Genomic DNA, 26,207 nt, shown 5'->3' with positions numbered 1-26,207 from the left:
AGGAAAATCAAAATACGTGTCGTGCACAACACTGTGCCGCGGTTTTCCGCGAATACTTACAGTTGGAAGCGGACGGTATTACTCGCTCCACTCTCAGCTATACCTCGACTCCATATGTCCGATGTATCATGGCCATCTAGTCTGTACAGCACAAACTATTAGAAGTCAACTGCTCCCGACTCTCTTCGCGCTCATGCCGTAGCTCAAGGGGCAGGCTCTCTCATTACCCACATATGCTCTGCACTCTATAACACATGCCTGGAGGCTTTGAAAGTGAACGACAGACAACATAATGCCATTTCAGAGATGGGTGGGCGTATGTACGATTTTTATAAATGCACACAATGAGAAGTCTTGCTGTCTTGTTTATTAAAACACGTTCATATTAAATAATAACTCTTCGTAGTTATGGCAGTATTCAAGTGACCTACTTACACCGATGAGTTATAATTCACTTGACCTTTGTATCTTCCCATTCCTTCACCTTATAGAATCATTCTCCATATCCTATTACTTGATGCCACCGTCTACATTGTTGTATACAAGGAACTTGGTATACAAGGCAGAACATAAAAGTTTATTGCTTCAACACATTTATACAATATGTACATGAAATAGAATGAAACTTTTGTTGAAGCTTGTTGAGTTGCACACGTTTAATGTTAATATAAGGTAGTAGGCGGAGGGCCTGAGTATTATTTACATAGGTACAAATGGCGATTCCTATATACATTCAATCCTGTCTTGATGAGACAATCTGTTCAAATGAGAGAATGTTCTTGATAGTCGAAAACTATCGGTCATCTATAAAAACAAGTGTAACTTGTAGAGAGGAGTTCGTATTAGCAGAATGCTAACAGGAGGCGTATAACTTGCAAGGAACTTGCGTCTAATGTTCATATATAGCACAATGCTATGATTGGAGTCGGAGCACTGTAGGGGACTTGAGTGAGTCGTCGAATGCTTGGATGGGTGCTCGATGTGGCTAGAGGATGCAGGATGAATGAGGCAATGTCCAGAGGTGAAACCTCACGGCCAGGAATCAATCCACCTATTCAGAACACATTTTTTTTTTTGCTAGGGGCTTTACGTCGCGCCGACACAGATAGGTCTTATGGCGACGATGGGATAGGAAAGGCCTAGGAGTTGGAAGGAAGCGGCCGTGGCCTTAATTAAGGTACAGCCCCAGCATTTGCCTGGTGTGAAAATGGGAAACCACGGAAAACCATTTTCAGGGCTGCCGATAGTGGGATTCGAACCTACTATCTCCCGGATGCAAGCTCAGAACACATTTTTAAGAGGGTACCTCCGTGTCTGACTTGCGGTGTAGTTTGGTCGTTGGACACTGTAGGAGTCCTGGAGATGCGAGAAACGTTGCTCCTTATATAGCGCTGGCTGACGTCACTGACGATCACGTCAGCGCACTGCAGTCTGCCTCGTGGTCTCTGGAAACATCCATGTGTCGGGCGGGCTGCGGAGATTGTAGGCGCGGAGGACACACACAACATACAGTTCAAAACTTACATCGTTTAGGCTATTAGCCGTAAAAGTGGGTTCTCTAATGAATCTGTAAATCAACTAGGACGAGACTCCTTCCATGTAAACACATTTATGTACGATTGTACAAGGGTACGAATGGGTAACCTTCCACTAAAGGAACCAAGCTCGTAACTAGTGGCAACACGCAATAATATGAACATAAATGAAGAGAGAAATGATCCGAGTCCAGATTGAAAACGAAGACTGCTACTTTGATATATTTTTCTACCAATGGTACGTTACTGTCCCTATGGCATAGAAAACTATTTACGTGAGCGTATTTGCAGTTCATTGGGGACTTATGACAATTCACGGTGGAACTTGAAGCCCCTAGTTCCAAAGACTTTAAGAGAATATGATTAGAAGGAACTTACAATGGTGTCCTGAATAAAAACAAAGACCACATTTAAAACAGCTCTGAAACATATGCGGTAGTGACGCGAAATTCGTAAGCAGCAGATAAGATCATAGTATATCCAGGGACTAAAACATCTTATTAAACTGAAAACTTAGCGGGGCTGAGTGGCTCAGACGGTTGAAGCGCTGGCCTTCTTTCCCTAACTTGACAGGTTCAATCCTGGGTCAGTCCGGTGATATTTGATGGTGCTCTAATACGTCAGCCTCGCGTCGGTAGATTTACTGGAACATAAAAGAACTGCTTCGGGACTAAATTCCGGCACCTCGGTGTCTCCGAAAACCTGTAAAGTAGTTAGTGGGACGTAAAGCCAATAATATTATTATGATTAAACTGAAAACCTCGCAGATACAAGAAGATATGTTCAAAGAGCATTCTCTCTTTATCTTTAGAGTTCAAATTGAAGTAATAAGGTATTTTATGTAATTCTAGGAGCTTTCTCTCTAAACAAGTAGTTAGCGGCGCGCACTGCTGCCTGACAGATGCTCGGTTCAATCCTCGAATCTGCTTAAACTTCTCTGAGAGTTTCGAACGGGTTTACTTAATTTCATGTCAAAACTGAGAATCTGTTGACTTGAAAACTAAGTTCTATAGTCCAGAAAGCTTCCTTTAACCAGGTGGTAATCGTTATACATACTACATGTCACCGAAGTTTCTCCCAAGGAAAGTATATGCAAATCAGAAGTCCAGTAAAAGGCCTATTTTGGCATAGTGTTTGTTGGGAAGGGTTAATTATAAATATAGGAATACGTAACCATTAAAATAATATTTTTGACTAATTTGTGTAATATCGCAATGATACAGATAGGGTTTAGGTGATGTTGGCATTGGAAATGCCTAGGAATGGAAAGGTAATTGTCATTACATTATTTAATGTACAACCCGCAGTATTTCACTGGGTTTCCAAATTGGAAATCATGTAAAATTCTATTCAGGAATGCTGACGATAAGGTCTACCTTATTAGTTATATTTTGGCGTTTCCCAGGATAATCACCATCTAGATTCATGAACTGAATATTTTGATTTATTGCAGCATTTATTTTTATTTTTGTGTTTATACTTGTTCTTGGGAACGTTCCAATTTTCTTCAATTTAAAGATTGAATATTTCTCATACTAAACTTTGATGATCTTCGATTGAAATTATATTATGCCAGATTTTATATTAATTCAGTTTGTTATTGATTTAAATTTATTTTAATCCTATTAATTTTTTAACCTATTTCATTTATTTTAGTATTTTATTTTAGATTGTAATCAAAATGTGGTTAAGTGCAAAAGAGGGCCTAGAGCCCTAACTTCACTATTGAACAAGTCACTAATAAATAAATAAATAAATAAATAAATAAATAAATAAATAAATAAATAAATAAATAAATAAATAAATAAATAAATAAATAAATAAATAAATAAATAAATAAATAAATAAATAAAGTACCATCTGGACTCTTGTTTGTATTTTGTGAGATTCATTTAATTATTTCCAATGATTACCGAGCGAGTTGGCCGTGCGGTTAGGGGCGCGCAGCTGTGAGCTTGCATTCGGGAGACAGTGGGTTAGAACCCCACTGTCGGCAGCCCTGAAGAAGGTTTTCTGTGGTTTCCCGTTTTCACACCAGGCAAATGCCGGGGATGTACCTTAATTAAGGCAACTGCCGTTTCCCTTCAACTCCTAGCCCTTTCCTATCCCATCGTCGCCATAAGACCTATCTGTGTCAGTGCGACGTAAAACCAACTAAAAGAAATCTTCGAATGAAACACTTCCTTCTTTCTTCTGATTAACTGATTCTTATGCTGGAGTAACTAAACGCATGCTTCTGTTTTCCATATTTAGTTCACTACACCCATTAGGTCTTTCAAGTACGACACAATCATGCTTACTAAACCAAAAATGCACAATTCTTACAACTTATGACAACACCCGCCTATTTGCAATAATTCTTATAAGTTTCCCCTAATTTGCAATAATTGTGACATTCACACCAGTTTTGTAATGTTAATAATAATAATAATAATAATAATAAGAAGAAGAAGAAATATTAATGCGGTGGCACTTTTCGGCCCAGTGAGGAAAGCAGTGACCAATTACTTCAGTCTTCATCATGGCTTGTTTGCCTAATTAAAACACTGCTATTGGTTTTTTGCACTACCTGTGGTTTCAGACCAGATTTTCAATATGCGCCAGGTAATTGAAAAATGCTGCAAGAGGAATAGACAGTTATGTTTATGTTTCGTAGATCTAGAGAAAGCATATGACAGGGTACCGAGGGAAAAGATGTTCGCCATCCTAGGGAACTATGGGATTAAGGGTAGATTATTAAAAGCCATCAAAAGCATTTGTGTTGACAATTGGGCTGCAGTGAGAATTGATGGTAGAATGAGTTCTTGGTTCAGGGTACTTACAGGGTTTAGACGAGGCTGTAACCTTTCACCTTGGTTGTTCGTAGTTCAAATGGATCATCTGCTGAAAGGTATAAAGTGGCAGGGAGGGATTCAGTTAGGTGGAAATGTAGTAAGCAGTCTGGCCTATACTGACGACTTGGTCTTAATGGCAGTTTGTGCCGATAGCCTGTAGTCTATAATCTTGGAACTTGAAAATAGGTTCAATGAGTATAATATGAAAATTAGCCTTTTGAAGGCTAAATTGATGTCAGTAGGTAAGAAATCGAGGAGAATTGAATGTCAGATTGGTGAAATAAAGCTGGAACAGGTAGATAATTTCAAGTATTTAGGATGTGTTCTCCTAGGGTGGTAATATAGTGAGATTGAGTCAAGGTGCAGTAAAGCTAATGCAGTGAGCTCGCAGTTGCGATCAACAGTATTCTGTAAGAAGGAAGTCAGCTCCGAGACGAAACTATCTTTACATCGGTCTGTTTTCAGACCAACGTTGCTTTACGGAAGCGAAAGCTGAGTGGAATCAGGATATCTTATTCATAAGTTAGAAGTAACAGACATGAAAGTAGCGAGAATGATTGCTGGTACAAACATGTGGGAAAAATGGCAGGAGGGTACTCGGAATGAGGAGATACAGGATAAATTGGGAATGAACTCGATGGATGAAGCTGTACGCATAAACCGGCTTCATTGGTGGGATCATGTGAGGCGAATGGAGGAGGATAAGTTACCTAGGAGAATAATGGACTCTGTTATGGAGGGTAAGAGAAGTAGAGGGAGACCAAGACGTCTATGGTCAGACTCAGTTTCTAACGATTTAAAGATAAGAGGTATAGAACTAAATGTGGCCACAGTACCAGTTGCGAGTAGAGGATTGTGGCGACGTTTAGTAAATTTACGGAGGCTTGCAGACTGAACAATGAAAGGAATAACGGTCTATAATGATGTATGTATGTATTGTGATCGTTCATCACCATGCCCTAAATTACCCAGCATGGGCACACTATGTATGTATGTATGTATGTATGTATGTATGTATGTATGTATGTATGTATGTATGTATGTATGTATGTATGCTTGTCTATAATGGCATAGCATTTGGTGTGTCTGAAGATTTATTAGACTTTTATAAAACTTGTTAGTCCTGAAAAAACGAAGTCAGAAACAGATGCAACACAAAATGCAACAAAGTCTTGGTCATAATATGGAAAAGAGTTACAACTCAAAATGTAACACTTTCGAATTAAGCAAAGCGACTTTTGCCAGAACACTGAAAACCGCTACAAATTCTTCTTGGCATGAATACATTTGATTTTGTGTTATGACACTTCCGGAGGTTGTAGAGGTCGAAATAAGCTATTGATGGTAAAATATCAAAAATATAATATTTTCGAGTTGTATCCCTTTCGTTCTCAGCTATCCGTTTGTATTACAGTAACTGAACATATCTCAACAATAACAAGCATTTCTTCAGTTCCATTATGGCGAGCGCTCCAGCTGCTATAAGAGCAGACTGTACACTTATATTGTTCGTTTGTGCACGTAAACACAACTGGCGCCACGACCGCCAGCGATACTCCTTCATATTTACACTATAGGTTTCTAAAGTAATCCCAAGCAAAAGCAGCACAGCAGTTTGCATCGTTAACTACACTGGATGTTCACCTACTAAGTATTCTTATAAGAAACGTAATTCTTTCCCATGAACGTCAGGCTCCTTGGCTGAATGATCGGAGTTGGGGCCTTCGGTTCAAAGGGTCCCTGGTTCAATTCTCCGCTGGGTCGCTGATTTTTGTCGTGTCTGGTTAACTACTCTGTCTCGGGGACTTGTTGTTTGTGTTTGTCCCAACACACTCCTCTTCACATTCACACTACACACCACACTACCAACTACGACGGATACACACAATAGTAAATCCATTCCAAAATATAAGGTTGGCGTCAGGAAGGGCATTCGGCCGTAAAACATGGCCGCATCCACATATGTGACATAGGTCACACCCACGGCCCCACCAGGGTGCGGAAAAGCGCTATAAAAGAAAGAAGAAGAAGAAGAAGATGATGATGATGATGAAGAAGAAGAAGAAGAAGAAGAAGAAGAAGATTCCTTTCTCATTAATAAAATGAAAATATAGTTAGCATTCCTAGGTATGCTTCATAACTAGATTATTTTTAGTGGTGATAAGTGACTAGCTGAACTTAATATATTTAATTCTTAGACAAGGAAACAATTATCTGACGTCGCTATGCGCTGTTCTTAGTAGGTTAAAGCAGATAACTAGAATTGAAACTTTCATGGAAATGCAGGTATTATTTTTAAACTCAAAAAGAAAAACATTCGATACGTTGTAGAGGGCAGTCGGATTCAACGGAAAAAAATCACTAGGATCTACAAGGCTATATTCGATTAGCATAATGAATATAGGTAAGTTACATGCTAAATGACGTTTCCTTCAGTCAAATGGGGCATTGGAAGATTGCAATGTTTAAAACTCACTTCGTCTATTAGTAGGCCTAATTCCTCCAGTAAATTTGCTATCTATCCATTAAGTACTTATTCGTAATCATGTCTATTTCATATTGACGACAACCAATGCCCCATTTGAGTGAGTCGAAAACTGTTGAGAGAACGTGTAACATTATAGAATAATTGACCCCGTTTTTATACAGGCCTTTGTATTCTGGTAGTTGACCGTCGATTCCGACCACGCTGTATAATGAAATGTTTAGTGTAATGCGGGAAAGAAACCCTTTACGCAACAAGGGGTCTCACATGGGTCTAATTCTTCATGACGCCCCTCTAAACTAGGCTACTTTCATTACAACGATGAAGAATGCTCAGAGTCCATTCCGACGGCAGATTACTTCCTTGTAATATCAAACTCGAGATTACATTCTACCTAGCTTTTCTTATATACTTTTGTCTCCTACAAAGCAAAAACAAAATATATGATAATACATACCAAAGATGGTGTCGCTCAAGGAAAATTGATGTTGCTTCATTCAAAGACTAAATACATCATGGCCATCAGCCAAATGTAATTATTGTGTCCAGGATACTGTGGTACTACTTCCGCATCTATCCCAAGCCGTGCTGAGAAGCTCGGACCGTAGAGCGCTGGCTTTCTGTGCCCAAGCCGGTGGGTTCGATTCCATCTCAGTCCGATGGTATTTGAAAGTGCTGAAATACGCCAACGTTCTGTCGATAAGTCCTTTTTCTGCTATTTGCTTTACGTCGCACCGACACGGAAAGGTCTTATGGCGACGATGGGATAAGAAAGGCCTAGGATATGGAAGGAAGCGACCGTGGCCTTAATTAAGATACAGCCCCGGCATTTGCCAGGTGTGAAAATGGGAAACCACGGAAAACCATCTTCAGGGCTGCCGAGAGTGGGGTTCGAACCCACTAACTCCCGGATGCGAGCTCATAGCTGCACGCTCCTAACCGCACGGTCAACTCGCCCGGTCCAACCCTGTATGGAGGGATGTAATCGCTATTGCGTATTTTTGTGGTGGTTGGAAGTGAAGGTGTCTGAATATGAGAATGAGAGTGTTGGAACAAACACAAACCCATTCCCAGAGCTAGAAGAATTAATCACACGCGATTAACATCCTCGACCCGGCCAGGAATCGAACCCGGGACTTCTGAGCCGAAAGGTCTAAACCTTTACCATTCAGACAATGTGTCGGACAACAACAACAACAACAACAACAATAATAATAATAATAATAATAATAATAATAATAATAAAAATAATAAAAATAATAAAACCATTTTCTTCAAAATTATGTCGACCGTTGTGGTGCAATCGGTTGGTCGTCCTGTATTCAAGACAGCGGGGTCGATCCCAGCTGAATTTGGTAATACTTTTTTTTTGTTTTATCTCACACCGACACAGATAGGTCATATGGAGACCATGGGATAGGAAAGGCCTAGGAGTGGGGAGGAAGCGGCCGTGGCCTTAATTAAGGTACAGCCCCAGCATTTGCCTGGTATGAAAATGGGAAACAACGGAAAACCATCTTCAGGGCTGCCGACAGTGTGATTTGAACCCACTATCTCCCGGATGCAAGCTCACAGCTACGCGCTCCTAACCGCACGGCCAACTCCCCAAGTAGGTAATACTTCAGGGTGCTAAAATACATATCTGCATCGTTGCATTCCGGCACACAAAATAACTCCTGCAGAACAAAATCGCGGTACCTCGGCATCTCTTATAAATTATAGGAGTTGAAAGGGCGTTACATTAATAATAATAATAATAATAATAATAATAATAATAATAATAAATGAAACTAGCATTGCATTTTTAATTTATCGAGGTAGGTACTGTAAAATGATACGGAAAGGACGTTATAAAATGTTAATCATCATCATCATCATCATCTGTTTACCCTCCAGGGTCGGCTTTTCCCTCGGACACAGCGAGGGATCCTACCTCTACCGCCTCAAGGGCAGTGTCCCGGAGCTTCAGACTCTTGGTCGGGGATACAACTGGGGAGAATGACCAGTACCTCGCCCAGGCGGCCTCACCTGCTATGCTGAACAGGGGCCTTGTGGAGGGATGGGAAGATTGGAAGGGATAGACAAGGAAGAGGGAAGGAAGCGGCCGTGGCCTTATGGTAGGTACCATCCCGGCATTCGCCTGGAGGAGAAGTGGGAAACCACGGAAAACCACTTCCAGGATGGCTGAGGTGGGAATCGAACCCACCTCTACTCAGTTGACCTCACGAGGCTGAGTGGACCCCGTTCCAGCCCTCATACCACTTTTCAAATTTCGTGGCAGAGCCGGGAATCGAACCCGGTCCTCCGGGGGTGGCAGCTAATCACGCTAACCACTACACCACAGAGGCGGACATAAAATGTTAATACTATGAGAAATTCGTTGTTGATGTTTAGAATCATCCATCCGCAACATTGGTTATTCTAATGAAGAATACTTTTAGACTGAGAATAATTTCAAAATAGCTAAATTATTCAATTAAGTATTTGAGTGGTATATACTTTCGCCAGCGCAGAGTTCCCGGTTTCGATTACCGAGCCTGTCCCAGAATTTGAATCCTGGACTAAGATTTGGAACGGAGTTCACTGAACCAATTCAGAAACTGTCTGATATGAGAAGCAGCGGGCCTGTCATCATAGTCAAGAAATACGGCCGAGCATGTCATCAAACTGACCAAATGTCACTACACTATCATCAGGTGAACTTTGCTTGATTTTTACTTAATTGGCTCTATGTTAACAAATTAACAGAATTCACAATACTCACTGAATTGAAAATGATCCAGTTTAACACTTACATCTTAATACCTCAATTTACTGCAATAGTATACTCATTTCAATCAGAGTGATTGACATGATTATCTGTTTGAAAGATGGGATATTGATCAGAGATCCAACATTTGCCCCTCACCTCTCCCAACTTCTGCTACTGCTGCTCCTTCAACCCTAGCCAGGCAGGTCGCCAGATTCTCAACGGGCACTTCCGTTCTCAGGGCCATGTCTTCCGCTCTCGCTTTCATTCATCCAGCCGCTAAAGCTCTGCACGGACCATTTCAACCCACCACAGATTCTTTCCATTACAATTGAAACCATAACATATAGGTCTCCCCTCATTCCCTAACTGGGACTCCCACCATCTCTGTAGTGCTATACCCTAAGAGCACTACGAGACAGATAGGATGTAATCCCACCTTCAGTTATTCTCGACTTTTAAATTCATGACGATCTCATTTTTGCTCTAAGCAAGGAGAGAGATGGCCTCCTTTCCCGTTCTTTCTTTCTTTCTTTCTTTCTTTCCTTCTTTCTTTCCTTCTTAAATCCTGACAAAATTAAACATATTGCTATTTTCGGAACACTTTCTAACTACAATGACTATACCATATTCTACAGTTATATCTAAGGTCTAAACTTGAAAACTATAAGACAGTGCTTGTTGAAAGTGACAGAGGAACAATCCCTCTCGTAGTCAAAGGCAGAGGTCATATTTCAAATACATTACGACAAAAATCCTTCCACCTGTTTGGCATAGGCGTTATGCTGAAAGGCTGGTGGCCGAGGAAGACGGAAACAAAATATATCTGAATGGACTGATGAGGATCTTTCAGCCTGGTGAAGACAAAGACAACTGGGAAGTTGCTTGAAGGTGTATTCGATTGAGAAGTGAACAGGAACTGATCACACCAATGCTCATTATGCCTATCAAGTGGTCATTAGCGGCCTGGTTAGGTTTTCAACGCTCAACTATGTATAAATAGAAATCACTTGTAAAGGAAACATCCAATTAAAGTTTGTGGTACCGAGCAATTTTCAGTGAGACAAATGGCTTTTAATTCAATGAAATACTGTGAAGATAGTAAAAAAAAAAGATCAACAAATGAGCTGTATAAATGTACAAGGAACAATGGCGTTCCTTGGTAACGAAACACTTCCAGTATCTCAATGATATCCATCACTTAAAGAATGATTCCCTTACCACTATGCCTTATGTACACCTTGAGCTTTTGAAGAGAATGATTTAAATGACACATGAAATTTCCGGAACTCAACATGCATGTAAGTTCAATGATTACCATTCACTTATTTAAGGATATGTGCAACACTGGTGCTCTAAATACCAGTGAAAAAATTGTTATTCACGCTGAACGTAAAATGAGATGTAGATACAGTCACAAATAACAAAGTTCATGAAACGTAAATTAAAAAAAAAAAATTATATAAAATTCCATGAAAACATGTCAATCAAAATGACCGTCAAAATTAAAACCGATACACGACATTTATGTAATTCTTGAATTCGAAATACTAAAATATAAGGTCATACTTATCTTTCGCCCAAGTAATCACAAGTAAAGTCGCACTCAGAAGCATACGGAGGTTTCTCATATCTCTAAAATAAAATCATCAGTAACGACGCGATTGCTCAATGGTGCCACTGCAGTTTGTGGACGGCCATAGACACCGAAGGGCAGGCGGACTCAATGGTAGCACACCGAAAGTATTCATCTTGCGTCGTAGCTCTACTTTACCTCCAGTGTTGGAGGGAAGAGAGTTTGTTTCGCTCAGTAGGTTGCGTGTACCTTTGTGTTACCAAGCCAAAAGAGTACATGAACACGTTATATTGCCGCAACGAATAGATGGAAAGGAAATCCACACTCTCCTCTTTCTTGATTCGGGTATACACGCTGTAGAGGGAAAGAAAGAAACTTCCCAAAGTAAATAATTTATAACATGTATTTAATTACAAATAATTTACAATAAAAGAAATAAAAGAAGGATTACTCTCTCGAATAAAGTGCTAGGCAGGTGGTAAAGTACTCTTCTGAAACACATCATATTAAACTGATCAAAAAATATCAGTTTAATAATTTTTGTCGTCACAAGTGTAAGCGGACGGTCGAGGAAGACGACGTTCTTCGGCTGGTAAAACTTGAAGTCGCATAGAGGACAAGTTAGAGGAACTAGGCGTTGGCGTACATACTCACCTCACCTCATCTTCCGTGCAATTCGAAAATTTGGTCGGAGGCTAATAAGAGAGCGTGGCGTGCAATGACTGATGGCCACGTCCTTGTTGGGCTCTCCTTGCGCGACACCGCATGAGAAATGGCAGTCATCCATTGTGTGTGGCGGCAGGATAACGCGAACCGAGGTGGAGCGGGCGAGAAGCGAGGAGTGAGGAGAGAGCGAAGCGACGAGCAGGCGACGAAGCGTCGTAGCGGCCAGTGACGGCCGATAGCTCGTTGGTCAGCATTGTCCAGCGTCACGGATCAGCACTGCCCACCTAATGGAGTGGAAAGGCGATACCAACGCGATGTGAGCACGTGGAGTTGCGGCAGACCCAAAACAAAGCCGACAATAGTTCTTCAAGACGGTCATTGTTCACATCACCACCAGAATCGCTAGCAAACGTTTTAACATGTTCCGATAAAGGAAGCCTTCCGGTCATTCCTTGGGAGCCATATCAGTGCTTAATGGGGCATTTAATTTGTGAGAACAGTAAATTAAAGCACCTTCTTCGTATTACATTTTACCGTAGATACTAACAGTTTGTAATCCTTTCAACAGAACTGATAGATATTCAGACTGAGAAGAAAATGTTCACAAATGTTTAAGGAGAATCACTGTCAACTCCTTTGACCCACTCATAAGACACTCGTTCTCCAACCGAGAAAGGAAAATACAGCGAGAGTTAGGATAAAAGGAAAGAAAGGCTGTAAATGTACCAGCTGCACTTTTTAACGCAAAAGTATGGAAAATACATGTCAATGCCCTGTATAATGCGAAGAAAATGTCTAATTATTCACTCGTCCTCTGAGAAATTTACATGAAATGGAAAATATGGCACCTTTAATTTCTCCAGTCTTCCATGTTCTAAGAAGTACCAAACCTTTCAACATTTATGTCTCCACACACAGTAGAAGTTACATTTCACGACAAGAAGCCATGCAAAGTTGTAAGTTTCGTTAGCGTTATATGAAAGAATATACAAAGTGACATACTGTTGACACTTTGACACACGGATGTCTTGGGTGCGATTGAACTGGAACAGAAGTTTGAAGCTAGTGATGAGTTCAAAACCTATGATCATGATATCAAACAGTGACGTAAACTACAAGCTTGCTTGGAGAGTCTATAAGACGCAGAGGGTGATAGTCACGCAGTAAATTCTAGTTAAGGGAGGGAACGTGAGCGGTGAAATGTCTTCATGTAATTTATATACATAAATTATATTCAACATTCGTGAAGTACCTTATTGGGAAGTAAAATGAAGTTCACTAAGCCCAAAACGTTTCCTGTGTAGAGCCGTATACACAATATTGTTACAATACTGTAGGTCAGCTCTAACCCACTTCTCAGAAAAGAAACTGAAGAGCTGGAATTCAGCATACTTTATTCTTTAATTAGGATACACACTGTATAACCATCCAACAGTAACTGTGTCGAATAACAAGTATGGTACAGTTTTCCAGGAAGATCAAAACATATAATACAGTTCTGCGTAAAACGACTTAAAGCGAGTACACTTGAGTAATTATTTTACAAATCAACTCTTTTCCCTTGTCATCATATAAAGCAAAATACTCAATTAGTTATTCTGAATAAAAGATGAAAATATGAATGAATATTGAAATAGCATCAATAATAATAATAATAATAATAATAATAATAATAATAATAATAATAATAATAATAATAATAATAATAATAATAATAATAAACTGAAACCCATCAATACATGACGGCCAATGGAGTAAATATTACATATGACATTCTTTGTACTTTATATTTTCATATTTTGTACTTTATATTTTTATTTTATATTTTTCTTACAATTTTCTTTACGTCGTGCCGACACAAGTAGCTCTTGAAGCGACGATGGGATAGGAAATAGCTAGAAGTGGGAAGGAAGCGACCGTGACCGTCGTTTGTCTGGTGTGAAAATGGGAAACCAAGGAAAACCATCTTCAGGGCTGCCGATAGTAGGGTTCGAAACCACAATCTCCCGAATGCAAGCTGAAACCTACTTGACCCAAACGACGCAGCCACTTACTCGGTGCATTCCTTGTCAAATTACTTTTTGACACTATTACAACTTTAAAACATCACTCTCTTGACATTGCAACATTTAACTGGCCATGGCTTTAAAAGTGGCTGAGGTAAATAGAGACCTTCACGTCTCTTGAGGTTTATTGATTGTGATTCAAAATGCCAAGCGAATTGGAAATTGGCGCATCTTGATGATGATGATGATGCTTGTTGTTTTAAGGGGCCTAACATCGAAGGTCATCGGCCCATACGCATCTTGAAAGAAAATGGAAGTGTTTTATCGGATAATGTTAAGTCAATTCGAGGGATTAGAGCTCTCTGTCCAGCGTTATCTCCACTTATTATTTCCAAATCTAAACAATTTTCGTACATACTTCTTACAATTAGGCCCTAATCTGGTTCCGTTTAGGAGCCGTGGGGAAACGTTTCGATTTCTAAGGAGTATAACTATGGTTCCGGTTTTTGAATAAGAGTATGTATGTATGTTCATTTTTTTTTGCTAGGGGCTTTACGTCGCGCCGACACAGATAGGTCTTATGGAGACAATGGGAGAGGAAAGGCCTAGGAGTTGGAAGGAAGTGGCCGTGGCCTTAATTAAGGTACAGCCCCAGCATTTGCCTGGTGTGAAAATGGGAAACCACGGAAAACCATTTTCAGGGCTGCCGATAGTGGGATTCGAACCTACTATCTCCCGGATGCAAGCTCACAGCCGCGCGCCTCTACGCGCAAGGCCAACTCGCCCGGTGTATGTATGTTCAGTCTTCAGCCCTAAGGCTGGTTGGATCCTCAACAGCTCCGCCATCAGCTGTCATAGATGGCCTAGGCATCACTGAAGAGGCGTACTAGGGAAAGGAGGAGTGAGGTAGTTTCCCGTTGCTTTCCTCACCGAGCCAGAAGTTGCTATTACATATCAGTCTGCCAAGCCCACTGAAATGCATGCAAAAACCGACCCTATGAGCAACATTTTCACACCATTCATAGCAGGGACGGGCTGCAGAAGGAATGGCATTACTAGCATCGCTCATACCTCAGTCACTTTCATATTGTCAAAGCCAAGGATAAAGCTGAGACAGATCAATGAAAGTAACAAAATTGCTCTTTTTTTTTTTTTTTGCTAGTTGCTTTACGTCGCACCGACTCAGATAGGTCTTATGGCGACGATGGGACAGGATAGGGCTAGGAGTGGGAAGGAATCGGCCGTGGCCTTAATTAAGGTACAGCCCCAGCATTTGCCTGGTGTGAAAATGGGAAACCACGGAAAACCATTTTCAGGGCTGCCGATAGTGGGGTTCGAACCTACTATCTCCCGAATACTGGATACTGGCCGCAATTAAGCGACTGCAGCTATCGAGCTCGGTGAAAATTGCTCTAGCCCATACCAGAAGACATAGTGCACTGTAAACACTAGGTCCTGCCAGCATAGGCATGAATAAGAGTATATGGAGGCAAAACATTAATTCCAAGTAATTCGAGAATTATGTAGAAAGCTGACGTAGCTAGTTTTCATCTTCAGTATTAATTTGTTGACGCTAGTGTATGATTTTGAAGTACGGGGCATAAGCCCAATCAATTTCAAATTAATTACGAATGGCAACTTTCGAGGAAATGATGAAATCGTTCCCAGAAGTGAACGTTTTGCTATAAATTTGACTCTCACGTTATCACCATGTGCTAAAATTCTGGCAGGTATTTCAATAACATTTGATCCGTCACCATCTACAGAGGCGTAGTCGCCGTTACTGATTTCCTGCACACAAATCAGCGAATTCTATTTATTTATTTTTGTTTTGCCCGCATATTTTTATGTACGCGGCGTATTTTGAAGAAGGGAAAACGAGGAGAGTATTTAATATCCATATAAATAAATAAGTGTTTGGCGATAAGCATGTTGCAAAACAGGCAAAAACTTTACTAAATCTCCCCGCCAAATAATAATTTTCTCACCAGAAAGAATGGAATATCGTTACCTATGGTATATTTTAGAAAACGATCAAACACATTAATAAATAACTATTTGCCATTGAGGCTTTTTCTCACATTAAGCCGTGTAAATCGAATATCGTCAGCTGCTTTGGAATTTAATTTCAATCCAGACACCGAACTCTTATTTAGATTTAGAGTATTTTTCCATGTTCAACCATTCGGTAGCAAAACAGCGGCAATTCTTGTCCATGAAATACACCTGACCAGGAAGACGACTGATTGCACATGCGTGCCAACCCCCTTTATACCTAATCCATCCTGCCACATACCTCATCACTCTCACGGTTCAGGCGGCCTTGAAGTACTGGTGAGCGCTTTGGCCAATCAGAATGCAATATTTTTAATCATTTAAAAATATACGGCAAGAAATTGCTATGCTTCTAAAGACACTCAGAAAATCTACAAGCCAAGAGCTTTCCTCAGAATTCTTTGCGATGTCAATCGATTCAACCGTTCTCTCAAACTCGCGGTCACAAAAATCAGTCTAGTGTTTTAAATATATAGATATAATAATAATAATAAAATAATAATAATAATAATAATAATAATAATAATAACCATGAAAACAGGAAAATAGTCTACACTTAAGAAGAAAAGGGATATAATCGGTATTACACAACAGTTTATGCAGTAGTTAAATTACACAGCAGGATTTTAGAGTGTCGCGTGCAGTAGTAGCACATATCCCTCCCTTGTATATTCTACTGTCACACTCTAAGAGGAACGAAATTAATCACATATTTAGCCTCGCAAGCTTCTCATGCGGTTGCTGTGATCAATTCTGTCAGACTGCAAAGTGATAGCATTTTTGTAAATCCGCGACAGGAATATTTTCTTAGGTTGAATAACCGATTTGTACTGAAAGTTCTAACTAAGCTATACAAACTGTACAATTATTTCTGACAGCGATGTAGAAGTATACAAAAGTTTTCATGAATTTCACTTGGCCACCTAAAATAATCATCAAAAAAGCAACATTGTATGAAAATTAATGATTATCGGTCACTGCTCACTAGCGAGCATCCTCATTACCCATAATATAACATATTATCTTTAGGTCGCCAGGTCAGCACGTGGTTAGACGCTCGTCTCTTGTGCTTAAGGTGAGGAACTGAATACAGGTAAAGTCAGTCCCTATTTAAAGTGCTTAGTGTAAGAGACTAGTGTCAGTAGCCTTGCAAACAAGTTAAGGAACCCATTTTCATGTGGCAGTCAGGCGTATTTTAAGACAACTACTGGCAAAAATGAGTGCAATTGGACTAGACGAAATAGTGACTGAATGGGTGGCTCTATTTCTAGAAAACAGAACTCAGAGAATTAGAGTAGGCGAAGCTTTATCTGTCCCTGTAATAATTAAGGGGGGAATTACTCAAGGCAGTATTATTGGACCTTTATGTTTTCTTATATATATCAACGATAAGTATAAAGAAGTGGAATCAGAGAAAAGGCTTTTTGCAGATGATGTTATTCTATACAGAGTAATAAATAAGTTACAAGATAGGGGGCAACTGAAAAAATTACTTCCATAAGGTTGTGAGATGGACAGTAGGCAATGGAATGATGATAAACGAGGTTAAAAGTCAGGTGGTGAGTTTCACAAGTAGGAAAAGTCCTCTCAGCTTTAATTACTGTGTTGATTGGGTGAAAGTTCCTTATAGGAATGGTTGTAAGTACGTAGGTGTTAATATAAGGAAAGATCTTCATTGGGGTAATCACATAAATATGATTGTAAATAAAGGGTACAGGTCTCTGCAGATGGTTATGAGGGCATTTAGGGGTTGTAGTGAGGATATAAAGGAGAGGGCATATAAGTCTGGTAAGACCCCAAATAGAGTGTATTTCCAGCGTATGGGACCCTCACCAGGATTGCTTGATTTAAGAACTGGAAAAAGTCCAAAGGAAAGCATCTGGGTGCTCTGGGTGATTTCCGACAAAGGAGTAGCGTTACAAAAATTTTGCAAAGTTTGGGCTGGGAAGAGTTGTGAGAAAGAAGACGGCCTGCTCGACTACAGTAAGAGATATGTTACGATCTGTCAGTGGAGAGATGGCGTCGAATGACATCAGTAGACGAATAAGTTTGAGTGGTATTTTTAAAAGTAGGAAAGATCACAATATGAAGATAAAGCTAGATTTCAAGAGGACAAATTGGGAAAAGTATTCGTTTATACGAATGGGGAGTTAGGGACTGGAATAACTTACCAAGGGAGATGTTCAATAAATTTCCAATTTCTTTCAAATCATTTAAGAAAAGGCTAGGAAAACAACAGATAGGGAATCTGCCACCTGGGTGACTGCCCTAAATGCAGATCAGTAGTGATTGATACTGAACAGTTTATCAGCAAATATTGTAGGAGGAGGGACATAAAACATTATTATTATTATTATTATTATTATTATTATTATTATTATTATTATTATTATTATTATTATTATTTCACCATCCAGGTAGTGTAGGAGTAGCGTGCCTGCCTCTTACCCCCGGTCCCGGGTTCGATTCCAGGCCAGTCCTAGGGTTTTAATTCTGGACTGAGACCTGGAGCGTGGTTCACTCAGCCTCGTGAGACCTACTGAGGAAATACTCGATACAACAAGCAGCGGGTCCGGTCGTGAAAGCCAAGCAACAAAACTGATAGTGTCGTTTAGCTGACAACGTGGCATTCCAGTATCTGCAGACATCTAGCTAGGCAGCAGTCTTGTTGGATGTGTTTGGAAGGTTCTGAAACGCCCTTGCCCCACGGGCTTGTTTATTATTATTATTATTATTATTATTATTATTATTATTATTATTATTATTATTATTATTATTATTATTATTATTATTATTATTATTATTATTATTATTCACCATCCAGGTAGTGTAGGAGTAGCGTGCCTGCCTCTTACTCCCAGTCCCGGGTTCGATTCCAGGCCAGTCCTAGGGTTTTAATTCTGGACTGAGACCTGCAGCGTGGTTCACTCAGCCTCGTGAGACCTACTGAGGAAATACTCGATACAACAAGCAGCGGGTCCGGTCGTGAAAGCCAAGCAACAAAACTGATAGTGTCGTTTAGCTGACAACGTGGCATTCCAGTATCTGCAGACATCTAGCTAGGCAGCAGTCTTCTTGGATGTGTTTGGAAGGTTCTGAAACGCCCTTGCCCCACGGGCTTGTTTATTATTATTATTATTATTATTATTATTATTATTATTATTATTATTATTATTATTATTATTATTATTATTATTATTCACCATCCAGGTAGTGTAGGAGTAGCGTGCCTGCCTCTTACTCCCAGTCCCGGGTTCGATTCCAGGCCAGTCCTAGGGTTTTAATTCTGGACTGAGACCTGCAGCGTGGTTCACTCAGCCTCGTGAGACCTACTGAGGAAATACTCGATACAACAAGCAGCGGGTCCGGTCGTGAAAGCCAAGCAACAAAACTGATAGTGTCGTTTAGCTGACAACGTGGCATTCCAGTATCTGCAGACATCTAGCTAGGCAGCAGTCTTGTTGGATGTGTTTGGAAGGTTCTGAAACGCCCTTGCCCCACGGGCTTGTTTTTTATTATTATTATTATTATTATTATTATTATTATTATTATTGTATCAGAAAAGTAGCCTCTCATCGAATATTGTCCGAATATTGTAATTACATTGCAATTTCCTACAGTAACGAATTACTGTAAAAATAATATCTGAAATATTTTAGCTGTCCTACTACCTTGTCGTGTATAAATTATTGTCACCTTAGCTGCTATTACGTCACAAAGCTTATCTGGGTGCATGCTATCTGTGATGTGGCACCTAAGACCATATGCTATTCGGGAGATAGTAGGTTCGAACCCCACTATCGGCAGCCCTGAAAATGGTTTTCCGTGGTTTCCCATTTTCACACCAGGCAAATGTTGGGGCTGTACATTAATTAAGGCCACGACCGCTTCCTTCCCACTCCTAGCTATTTCCTGTCCCATCGTCGCCATAAGACCTATCCGTGTCGGTGCGACGTAAAGCAACTAGCAAACAAAAAAGACCATATGCAAGAGAATTACTACAGAACATACAGCTTTCTGTCTTCCGCGATCAGTAATGATCCGTAACCACAATTGCATGAACGATTATGATGATGATGAAGATGATGATGATTATAATTATGATGATGTAGAATTTGATGACTGTTGTTGATTTTAGAGACCAAACACAGGTCATCGGCTCTCACATGAACGATGAAAAGCCGTCCAGTTTATCATCAGTAATAGTTATTGAAGTCTTTTGAACACATTTCTGACTGTTTTCAGTAAAATGTCTGACTCCTTGGCTGAATGGTCAGCGTGCCGGCCTTCGGTCCAGAGGGCCACAGGCGCCAATCCCGGCCAGGCCGTGGCATCTGGTTAAATCCTCTGGCTTGAGGACTGCTTGTATGTGATTGTTTTAATAAACATCTCCCCATTTTTGTACAGTACACTACACTGAAAAATACTGCACAAACACACAATAGTGATTACATGCATCCACATACGGTTGGAGTGAAGAAGGACTTCCGATCGTAAAACTGGGCTAAATTCACGTATAATGTTGACCTCAAGCTCTTGAGAAAAGGTCAGGAAAACAGAGAAAGTGTTTACAGTAACAAATTCGTATCCTACAACAACGGGTTTGATTCACAGCACGCATAGTCTAATATGGGACTTGCTTAATGCTCTGGTAGATGTCAGGGCTGAAAGGGATAGTCTAGCATCTCAGACATTAACTTCGGATAGTTATAAATAAATGCATTCCCGAAGACACCACTGTTGTCGGTTTTCACACCCAAAGATAACTTTCTGCTCACTGAATTATTTTACGAGCATTTCAACTACCGGATACATTTAAAGATTCGTATTTTCTGAAGTGAACAAACAAATTTTGTGCACTCTGACAAAGTCACAACGATTGGTTATCCTGTGTGGAAATAAGTTTGTAACTTTTTCTTAACAATCTGCTTTACATAGCACCGACACAGATAGGTCTTACGGCGACTATGGGATAGAAGAGGTCTAGGAGTAGGATGGACGCGACCGTGGACTTAGTTAAGGTACAGTCCTAGCATTTTTCTGATGTTGAAATGGGAAAACACGGAAGACCATCTTCATGGCTGCCGACAGTGGAGTTCGAACCCACTGTCTTCCGCATTCAAGCTGACAAGTACGTGACGTAACTTTCTTGGTAATAATAATAATAATAATAATAATAATAATAATAATAATAATAATAATAATAATAATAATAATAATAATAATAATAATAAGAAGAAGAAGAAGAAGAAGAAGAAGAAGAAGAAGAAGATGAAGAATTTTACATCATATTAACTACTTTGACAATTTTCGATGTGGTCGAAATCCCGGAACTTTCACCTGAAAGAGTTCCTTCACGTGCCGGTAAATAAACAGTTACGAGGTTGGTACAACTGTGGACCTTGAAATACCACCGTCATGAGCCGACATCGAATATGCCAACTTGGGCTCAAATGGCCAGTGCTCTACCGCCTGAACCATTCAGCCCGGCTATCTTACTGAGGATACTATGGAACTGATTTAGACAGTTCACGATTACACAAGTAGTGACACTGATTACTGCCCTTTCTCATATTATGCCGATAGTTTGTTAAGTAACTCCTTAACATTTTTATAAAATGAGCTTTGCTTCTCCAGGTTCGAGGTGAGAGCATTATTTTTCATTGCTTTACATACGTAGGACTAGCTGTCAGCAGCCACATGAATGATTCTTATCAGACGTTATGGTGACCAAAACGATTTCAAAAAGATGGGGAATACCTTCGTTTCAAAGTTTAAAATGTAGGTAGTTTATCTGTAATTTAAGAGGAGGGGGGGAATCTATATAAATAAAATAAGAATTTTGTATATAATTTGGTCAGATTATTTAAAAAAGGTATTTGGTTTTCAGTCATGTCCAGAATATCGGTATGTGTGTACGTACATCACGAGAAAGTGGCGGAATAGAATTGAATGAAAAATAGGTATTTAAGGTTAAGGGATAAGGCTATACAATAAGTATATGGATGACAAATAATAATGTTATGGCCATGCTGTTAGGGGCGCACAGCTGTGAGATTGCATTCAGGAGATAGTGGGTTTGAACCTAACTGTCGGCAGCCCCGAAAATGGTTTCCGTGGTTTCCAGTTTTCACGCGAGGTAAATGCTGAGGCTGTACCTTAATTACGACTACGGCCACTTCCTTTCCACTCCTAGCCCTTTCCTCTCCCATTGTCTTCATGAGATGTGTTTGGGGCGGTGCGACGCAAAGCAACTTGTAAAAAATACAGATAGAAATACGTTTATTCATGCTGAGTTAGAACGTAGTTTAGGGGAAGTTTAAAAATGAGTTCTCAAATATATCCGTTAACACGGGCCCTGTGGATAAATGCTATAGAACAAACGATGTAGACAATGGCATTGCCGACCTAATACTGTACGCAGTACAAAATGATATTACAACCTCCAGACTTACCTTCGTGGAATCAGAGTCACAGGGATGTGATTTGTCTTTTCATAAGTCCTACATGCTAAACCGGGATACGAACAGTGGGCATTAGCTGAGAAGTAACTGGCTTTGCCGCTTGTCTATCATGCCATATTGGTATTTTATCCCATTTTTCTTGTTAGTTGTGCTCCTGAGGTTGAGTGTACCCCATTCCTGAAAAAATCTGTTTTATTACAGAGTCGGTAGTCGAACCAACACCAAGAAAATCAGGAGGTGTCTGCTCTACGGACCGCTAAACCTTAGTGGACCGGGCGAGTTGGCCGTGCAGTCAGGGGCACGCGGCTGTGAGCTTGCATCCGGGAGATAGTGGGTTCGAATCCCACTGTCGGCAGCCCTGAAGATGGTTTCACACCAGGCAATTGCTGGGGCTGTACCTTAATTAAGGCCACGGCCGCTTCCTTCCAACTCCTAGGCCTTCCCTGTCCGATCGTCGCCATAGGACCTATCTGTGTCGGTGCGACGTAAAGCAACTAGCAAAAAAAAAAATCCTTAGTGGCGACCAATATGTATTCCAAGATGTTATAATATATACACTGCTCCAGTTGGAGTTATTTTCTGGAGAAATTGGATTACGAAGTATAACTAAAAATATAAAAAAATATAGTTTAGCTTGCAGTTAGTATGCTGTTAGTATCTTCATCAAAGCAATGGGACTTCCAATTTTGTTGAATCTGAACTAATCTTACATTTCGTTTAATGAATTTCATATTCATTTGTCGCAATTTAAATCGCACTGGTGAAAAATCAATGAAAATGTCACTCAGCTATCATATAAAATGGAGATATTTATCAAATATCTGTTGTTTTCATAAATTCAAAACCACTCTTCTATATAGTTTCAGCCGTTACTAAGACACTCAACCAGGAACCAGTTTGTGTTATGCCCACTTCAAGTAGCCTACTAGTTGCCTGACGCCCTGATTTCACGGCAGGGGACACTATCACTCCGGGTTGAATAGCTTCTCAATTGACTTCACGGGGTAAAGCAGCGGATCATATACGGAACTAACCGTTAATTCCTGTATTTGGTCAAAGTAAACAAGATGAACATTACACATAATAGGAACTAAACTACGATTTAAGGGTGTGTGTTAATGGATTTAGGGAGACAGACTGAGACAAGCGTAGATGGGAGAGAGAGAAAGAGAAGAACTGAAAGGAAGACACCTCATTACTTCCCTGTAAGGTTCTCATTACAAAATATATGCCGTAATTAAAACAGAGGAAATAATGAAGTGAAAAAGCGTATGGCTTTTAGTGCCGGGAGTGTCCAAAGATTCGTTCGGCTCGCCAGGTGCAGGTCTTTTGATTTGACGCCTGTAGGTGACCTGGCGACCTACGTGTCGTGATGAGGATGAAATGATGATTAAGAGAACACATACACCCAGCCCCCCTGCCAGCGAAATTAACCAATGCTGGTTAAAATTCCCCACCCTGCCGGGAATAGTACCCTGGTCCCCTGTGACCAAAGGCCAGCACGCTAACCATTTAGCCATGGAGCCGGACAAAACATAGGAGAAGATACAGTATACTCATAATGTGCAACATAATGTAACAAATATACTGCAAGGGGTACGGAAGGAGCTTCTAATAAAACTTCAGGTTAAATATTTTTAATTATGATACTCCGTTCTTCTGTGCATGCATATTATGAAATTATTTTCGAATTTCTAAGAGAACGGAGTCAAAGAAGTACTTTATAATCATTCTACAGATTCCAAAAAATGCTTCACGCAAGCGAATTAAATACACTGGTAAATTTCGTCAATAGAACATACAGAAATAAAGAAGGCATAGCTTCGTCATCTTCTGTGCTTGATGAGGAAATTGTGGTGTGATGGTGACCACATAGGGACATAGTCTCTGTTTTCTGCTATACAGAACTGGGACGGAATCCTCTGATTGTTGTTGTTGTTGTTGTTGTTGTATCACTTGAAGGATGTGAGCAATCGGTGTGAACAGTTTTGTGTTTTTATTACTGGAGAAGTGTCTCCGATATAATAATTGCTGTGGCTGAACAATTTTCAACTGTATTTTATTAATTAATAATAGCTTAGGAAGGAAGCAGCCGGGGCGTGATTAGCGTAGCGACTTAACTGCTGCTGACAGACGAGGTACGCATCGTGGTCGATCCCGAGAAGGAATTTTCACTTGGAGAATCACGCGGCGTCAGCAAGGGCATCATGCCTTAAACCCAGAGCCAAAACAAAACTGACCCTAGAAATACCTGGGATAAGCTGAAGAAAGTTTAGGAAGGAAGCAGCCGTAGTCTGGAAATGGGTGCTGTTCCGTTATTTGATAGAACAAAAATTAATAAACAAAGATAAACGATTTTAAATAAGCTTTTCAGTGGGATTTGAATCCACACGTCTCTTTTCTTCAGGCTATAAATCCGGAGCTAAACACCTAGTCCTAAACTTAGCTATCAATATACTTGGAACATGTCATGAAATGCCATTTTCCTCTTCACAACATTTTCAAACTCACGCACTTACAAGCTTAAATAAAGCGACAGCAGACTTGATGATACTCTAAATTACTTTAAACTGCATTACATTGTCATTCCTATGCGCATGAGAGTCGAGCTCTTCGTACATGAAAGCATCACATATCCCGTACTACGTCTAGGCATATAGCTCAAAGAATTGAAGCAAAAGTCCAGAGAATAATACCTATTCTTTACAGTAAATCTATTGAATTGTTGTGAAAGGGCAATCTAAGGTATATAAATGTTTAAGATCTTTATCGAACGCAGGTATTCGAATGCCTTTATACGCTGATTTAGGAGTAGCAGACAAGGTGAACACCACATATTGTACCTAGAATAAATGAATAAATTCATGTTGCTTCATAATCTGTGCTGTTGTGGTGTCTGCACCAATATATTTACATTATATTCATGCTCTAACTGACCAAGTGAACTGATTACCCGATACGGGTAAAGCACATATTAGCTTGCATTCAGGAGATGATGGGTTTAAATCCCACTGTTGGTATCCTGAAGGTGGTGTTCTGTGATTTCCTGCTTCTACTCTGTATAAATGATGAGGTTGTACCTTATTAAGGCCACAACTGGTGTATATCTCGCCCTAGCTCCAAAGTCGCTAAAGCCTGTCTATGATTGTGTGACATTAAAACATTAACAATAAAATAATGTACCGAGATTTTGAAAGGAGTCCCGGAACAAGAAATGAGGAATCGTTACATAATAAATCTCTAGCGAGTTTTGAAATATCCGAGGAAAAGTACAGTCAAGAGAGGCAGGAGCAGTTTCGAGATTCTGCTCGAACCTAGTGCTTGCGAGCAACAGAGCTTTCTAGTCTTACTCCCTTACTAGTTGCCATGTCCTAGAGGTTCCAGTACTTTTGTTGTCCATTGGTGCAGGCTGAAGTGCCTGTGACTTGTAATGAGGTCTCAGTCCCATTTATGATTTTGATGTGTATTGTGTTAGCTGGGTCCGCGGTGCAGGGGTAGCGTGCCTGCCTCTTACCCGAAGGCCCCGTGTTCGATTCCTGGCCAGGTCAGGGATTTCTAACTGTATCTGGGGGCTAGTTCGAGGTCTACTCAACCTACATGATTAAAACTGAGGAGCTATCTGACAGCAAGATAGAGGCTCCTGTCTAGAAAGCCAAGAGGATTCGTCGTTCCGACCACAGGACACCTCGTAATCTGCAGACCTTCGAACTGAGCACCAGTTGCTTGGCAGACAATGTCCCGTCGGGGCTGTTGCGCCTACGGTGTTTGGTTTGATTTGATTTGTGTATTGTGTTGAGTAATGGCACACAAAACACTGTCAATGACTGTTGATGCTGT

This window comes from Anabrus simplex, chromosome 2 (assembly GCF_040414725.1).
Source record: "Anabrus simplex isolate iqAnaSimp1 chromosome 2, ASM4041472v1, whole genome shotgun sequence".
Classification (NCBI taxonomy): Eukaryota; Metazoa; Arthropoda; class Insecta; order Orthoptera; family Tettigoniidae; genus Anabrus; species Anabrus simplex.
Note: the sequence above shows the minus strand (reverse complement) of the source record.